Source organism: Bolinopsis microptera, chromosome 13 (assembly GCF_026151205.1).
Source record: "Bolinopsis microptera isolate Bmic1 chromosome 13, MBARI_Bmic_1.0, whole genome shotgun sequence".
In the NCBI taxonomy this organism is placed as follows: Eukaryota; Metazoa; Ctenophora; class Tentaculata; order Lobata; family Bolinopsidae; genus Bolinopsis; species Bolinopsis microptera.
In genome coordinates, this window is record NC_087084.1 from 12781328 (window position 1) to 12787412 (window position 6085).

The 6085-nt window shown below is 42.8% G+C and overlaps 1 non-coding gene and 3 pseudogenes across 1 annotated transcript; all 4 read left to right on the plus strand.

Annotated features, from left to right (window-relative positions):
- The first annotated feature begins 2455 nt into the window (after window positions 1-2455).
- LOC134825595 (5S ribosomal RNA) lies at window positions 2456-2574 on the plus strand. The gene has a single exon (XR_010161575.1). It is a non-coding gene; the product is annotated as a 5S ribosomal RNA (ribosomal RNA).
- Window positions 2575-3315: 741 nt separating this feature from the next.
- Window positions 3316-3437, plus strand: LOC134825609 (5S ribosomal RNA; annotated as a pseudogene).
- Window positions 3438-5077: 1640 nt separating this feature from the next.
- LOC134825619 (5S ribosomal RNA) lies at window positions 5078-5196 on the plus strand (annotated as a pseudogene).
- A 768-nt stretch (window positions 5197-5964) lies between these two features.
- LOC134825608 (5S ribosomal RNA) lies at window positions 5965-6085 on the plus strand (annotated as a pseudogene).

Below are 6085 nucleotides of genomic sequence, written 5' to 3' on the forward strand. Positions count from 1 at the left end.
TTAACAAACCATAACCCCCTCCTTTTGGTACACATTGAAGTCCAGCAACCCCACTCCGTTTCTTACGAAGCTCCAAATATACTCTAAAAAATCCAAAGAATATTTATCGATGAGCTTAATAATATTACAATGCTACATAAATGTCACAAAGTTTCTAACTGACATGTTGCGTCGTGACAGTAGATAAATGTCACAAAGTTTCTAACTGACATGTTGCGTCGTGACAGTAGATAAATTTCACAAAGTTTCTAACTGACATGTTGCGTCGTGACAGTAGATAAATGTCACAAAGTTTCTAACTGACATGTCACAAAGTTTCTAACTGCCATCTTCTCGTTCAGCCTCTTCTCGATCTCAAACAGCTGTTTCTGAGAATCCCTGCGTTCCTCTTCACATCTCAGAGTTAAATCAGCTACTTTGGTTTCTGCAGCAGCTAGCTCCAGCTTCTGCCGCTCCCACTCGTCTCTGTATACCTGCGATAGGGTGCTAAGTAACAGTTAGTAACTATGTGCCTCAGGTAACGATAGGGTGCTAAGTAACAGTTAGTAACTATGTGCCTCAGGTAACGATAGGGTGCTAACTGCTAAGTAACAGCTAGTAACCATAACGATAGCTTTATCAAGGCATGACTAAACACATAGACTTGTGTGAAAGAATGGAGGTCAGGAAGTGCTATAAGTTTGTTTTGACACGTGATACTGATTTGGGGGGGGGGGGGGGGGGGGGGGAGGGTCAACCCCCATCCAGTAGGGGGATGTTCCAGTATGGGGGGATGTTCCAGTAGGGACTGCCTAACTTATAAAACTGACCTGATTATATAGGTCCGCTCGTTCTGACACTGCCTAACTTGACTCAGATATCTTCTGTTCCGCCTCTCGTGCTGAAATCTCAGGTATTTCTCCAGCATCAGCTCCCCTTCCGGTACCACTGATTGGTTACTCTCTGCAAAAAGGTTGGTAAAGTAATACCACGTTTCTGTTAACCCTTTTATTTAAGTATTGTAAGTCCCTAAAAAGCTTTTCTACAAGTCTTTTCTACAGCTTCCTCAAGAGAATCATCGTACCTACCAAAACTATCATTTTCAAATCGGTGGCTGTTTTTTCTGCGGTGGACCATTCCAGGAGAAGATACTAATGTCTTGTCCAAATATGTTGATATCAGACCGTCGCTTATCGTGTTAACTTCTGAAATTTTGAGGAGTTATAGATTCGAACATATCACACGGATAAACTTAAGAAAATCCAACGAAAAATAATTTGAGAATGCGTTTTCGAACATGGTAAGATCAATGAATCGAGGCTTAAAGCATACCATATAGAATCAGACAGATAATAATATGAGTAAACTGTGACCAACAGAACGTAACAAGGAAAGCGGCTTGTCGGCCACGCGCGCGGCGTGGGAAATGTTTATATTAGCTGTAAGTATTTACAATTTCAAAATGTTGCCGCGTCTTACGAATATGTTGACAATATTTATGTCCCACTGAGACCATTGGTCCGTTTTGCCAGAATGAAAATGAAGAACTTTTATTGAACTAAAAAGAAGAAATAGGTTCAGTTCTGCCAACAACATTTTAAGTTCAGATTTTTCAATGGGATAAAATTGATTCATAATTCTTGTTCAAAATAGATCTTTTGAAATACTTAAATACTGAATGATTCGGAAAATCCTGCTAGAATGTGAAACACAAGCAAACATCTTTAGAAGAGAAATTTAACAATTCCGCTCCAATAGGGAATTTTTTGAGAGGGTGACCCTTTTTTGGGTAACGTGACCCCTAAAATGGCCCCCCCATTTCATCTGAATGGCCGGCCAAACCTGAGAAGAGGTCGGAACAGTGTCAAGAGCACTGTGATGTAGTGTGTGCAGCATCGAGCTGCATCTCCAACACGTCCAATTACATCCCTTTTAAGGTGGCTAATGGGAAAGCCATTATGGGCAACATGAGATGGTCAGGTGACCACTTTGGCGTTAAATCATGCTATCTTGTGACCTCACGTGTCTCATTACTTGCCGCTCTGGAGGGTAGCAAGGAAATATTCTACAGATCCGAGCAAGGAAAGAGCTAGGTTGACATATAAGTAGGCCTGGGACCACTCAATGGGCAGTTTTAATACTTTCAACACTACTATATAACAAATAATTTGAGGTAAGATTAAGTTCCAATGTGTAACTGGTTCTCTCCGGAGACCAGACTTCACATCTTTTGGTAAGCCTTCCACAAGGAGGGCTCTAATAAACGATGCAATAATAAAGATAAACAGAGCTCCCGGTATTGTATCCCGACAGCCAGCTCCGAGTCATGTCCTCTTAGCATGGTTTTGTGATCACAACCAAAAAGTAGCCAGCAATGTTGTTACAATCAAAGTGCTAATCGCCAGCCATAAAACTAATATTTGCAGGAACTGAGGAATTAATTATTAAATGTAGTGGCCGTAATTTCATAACTTTCGGATACGGCCATACTCGGTTGAATACACCCCATCTCGTTCGATCTGGGAAGTTAAGCAACTGCAGGCCGGGTTAGTACTTGGATGGGTGACCGCCTGGGAATTCCCGGTGCCGTATCCTTTTGCAAATGATTTGTTAATTTCCTCATTTTTTGAGAGGGGGGTTTTTTTGGTAACGTGACCCCTAAAATGGGCCCCCCATTTCATCTGAATGGCCGCGCCAAAACTGAGAGAGGTCGGAACATGTCATGAGCACTGTGATTGTAGTGGTGCAGCATCGAGCTGCATCTCCAACACGTCCAATTTATCCCTTTTAAGGTGGCTAATGGGAAGCCATTATGGGCACATGAGATGGTCATGGTGATCACACTTTGGCGTTAAATCATGCTATCTTGTGAACTCACGTGTCTCATTGCCTGCCACGCTCTGGAGGGTAAGCAAGGAACATATTCTACAGATCCGGCAAGGAGGAAAGAGCTAGGGTGAATATATGTAGGCCTGGGTCACTTCAATGGGCAGTTTTTATACTTTCAACACTGACTTTTTAACAAATAATTTGATGGTATGGATTAAGTTTCTATGTTGTAAATCTGTGTTCTCTCGGAACCAGACTTCACATCTTTTGGTAAGCCTTCCTACAAGGGGGTCTAATAAACGATGCAATAATAAAGATAAACAGCGCTCCCGGTATTGTATCCCGACAGCCAGTCCGTAAGTAAGTACTCTTAGCATGGTTTTGGATCACAACCAATAAAGTTAGCAGCTATGTTGTTAAAATCAAGTGCTAATCGCCAGTTAAAACTAATATTGCAGGAAAACTGAGGAATTAATTATTAATGTAGTGGCCGTAATTCAAAACTTCGGACACGGCCTTACTCGGTTGAAGACACCCCATCTCGTTGTCGATCTGGGAAGTTATGCAACTGCAGGCCGGGTTAGTACTTGGATGGGTGACCGCCTGGGAAATTCCCGGTGCCGTATCCTTTAGCAAATGATTTGTTAATTCTCATTTTTTGAGAGGGTGACCCTTTTTTGGGTAACGTGACCCCTAAAAATGGCCCCCTCCCCATTTCATATGAATGGTCACGGCCAAACCGAGAAAGAGGTCGGTACGTGTCCATGAGCACGTGATGTAGTTGTGCTGCATCGAGCTGCATCTCAAACGTCCACGTACATACTTTTAAGGTGGCTAAGGGGAAAGCCATTATGGGCAACATGAGATGGGTCAGGTGACCACTTTTGGCGTTAAATCATGCTTTCTTGTGACCTCACGTGTCTCATTTACTTGCCGCTCCGGAGTGGTAGCAAGGAAATATTCTCTACAGATCCGAGCAAGGAAAGAGCTTGGGTGACATATAAGATGAGCCTGGGACCACTCAATGGGCAGTTTTAAATACTTTCAACACTACTATTTTAAACAAATATTTGAGGGATGATTTAAGTTCCATTGTGTAACTGGTTCTTCCGGAGACCAGGACTTCACATCTTTTGGTTAAGCCTTCCACAAGGAGGGCTCTAATAAACGATGCAAAAAAAAAAAAAAATAATAAAGATAAACAGAGCTCCCGGTATTGTATCCCGACAGCCAGCTCCGGTCATGTCCTCTTAGCATGGTTTTGTGATCACAACCAAAAGTGCCAGGCATTGTTGTTACAATCCAATAGTGCTATCGCCTGCCATAAATAATAATATTTCGCAGGAAATGAGAATTAAATTAATAAATGGAGTGGCCGTTAATTTCATATACTTTCGGATACGGCCATACTCGGTGGAATACACCCCATCTCTTCGATCTGGGAAGTTAAGCAATGAGGCGGGTTAGTACATGGTTGGGGGACCGCCCTCGGGAATTCCCCGGTGCCGATCCTTTTGCCATAAAGATTTGTTAATCTCCTCATTTTTTGACGAGGGGCACCCCCCCTTTTTTGGGTAACGTGACCCTCTTAAAATGGCCCCCCATTTCATCTGAATGGCCGGCCAAACCTGAGAAGAGGTCGAGCAGTGTCAAAGAGCACTGTGAATGAGTGTGTGCAGCATCGAGCTGCATCTCCAACACGTCCAATTACATCCCTTTTAAGGTGGCTAATGGAAAGCCATTATGGGCAACATGAGATGGTCAGGTGACCACTTTGGCGTTATAATTCATGTCTTTCTTGTGACTCACGTGTCTCATTACTTGCCGCTCTGGAGGGTAGCAAGGAATTATTCTACAGTTACGAGAAGATAGTGCTAGGTTGAATTAAGTAGGCATGGGACACTCAATGGGCTTGTTTTATTACTTTCAACACTACTATATAACAAATAATTTGAGGTAAGATTAAGATTTCCAATGTGTAATGGTTCTCTCCGGAGACCAGACTTCAATCTTTTGGTAAGCCATTCCACAAGGAGGGCTGCTAATAAAACGATGCAATAATAATGATATACAGAGCTCCCGGTTTTGTATCCCGACAGCCAGACTCCGAGATCTGTCCTCTTAGCATGGTTTTGTGATCACAACCAAAATAGTAGCCAGATATGTTTTTACAATCAAAGTGCTAATCGCAAGCCATAAAATTAATTTTTTGCAGGAACTGAGGAATTCATTTATAATTTGTTGTGGCCGTAATTTCATAAACAACTTCGGATACGGCCATACTCTGTTGAATTACACCCCATCTCGTTCGATCGGGAATTTAAGCAACTGCAGGACAGGGTTAGTACTTGGATGGGTGACCGCCTGGGAATTCCGGTGCCGTATCCTTTTGCAATGATTTGTTAAATTTCACTCATTTTTTTTGATAGGGTGACCCTTTTTTGGGTAACGTGACCCCTAATAATGGCCCCCCCATTTCATGAATGGCGGCCATACCTGTGCAGGAGGTCGGTACCAGTGTCAAGAGCACTGTGATGTAGTGTGTGCAGCTATCCGAGCTCGCATCTCCAACACGTCCAATTACATCCCTTTTAAGGTGGTAATGGGGAAAGCCATTTTGGGCAACATGAGAAATGATCAGGTGGACCACTTTGGCGTTAACTCATGCTATCTTGTGACCTCACGGGTCTCATTTTCTTGCCGCTACTGGAGGGTAGCAAGGAAAAATATTCTACAGAATCACGTGGAACGGAAGGAAAGAGCTGGGTTGACTTATAAGTAGGCCTGGCACCAACTAAATGGGCAGTTTAATACTTTCATCTCTACTATCATACCAAATAATTTTGAGGTATGATTAAGTTTCCAATGTGTAACTGGTTCTTCCGGAGACCAGACTTTCACATCTTTGGTAAGCCTTCCACAAGGGGGCCTCTAAAAACGATTGCAATAATAAAGATTAACAGAGTCCCGGTATTGTATCCGACAGCCAGTCTCCGTAGTCATGTCCTCTTAGCTTGGTTTTGTGATCACAACCAAAAAGTGGCCAGCTAATGTTGTTACTATCAAAGTTGCTAATCGCCAGCAAATTTAAATAATAATATTTGCAGGAACTGAGGAATTATTATTAAATGTAGTGGCCGGAATTTCTTAACTTGCGGATACGGCCATACTCGGTTGAATACACCCATCTCGTTTCGATCTGGGAAGTTAAGCAACTGCAGGGCCGGGTTAGTACTTGGATGGGTTGACCGCCTGGGAATTCCCGGTGCCGTATCCT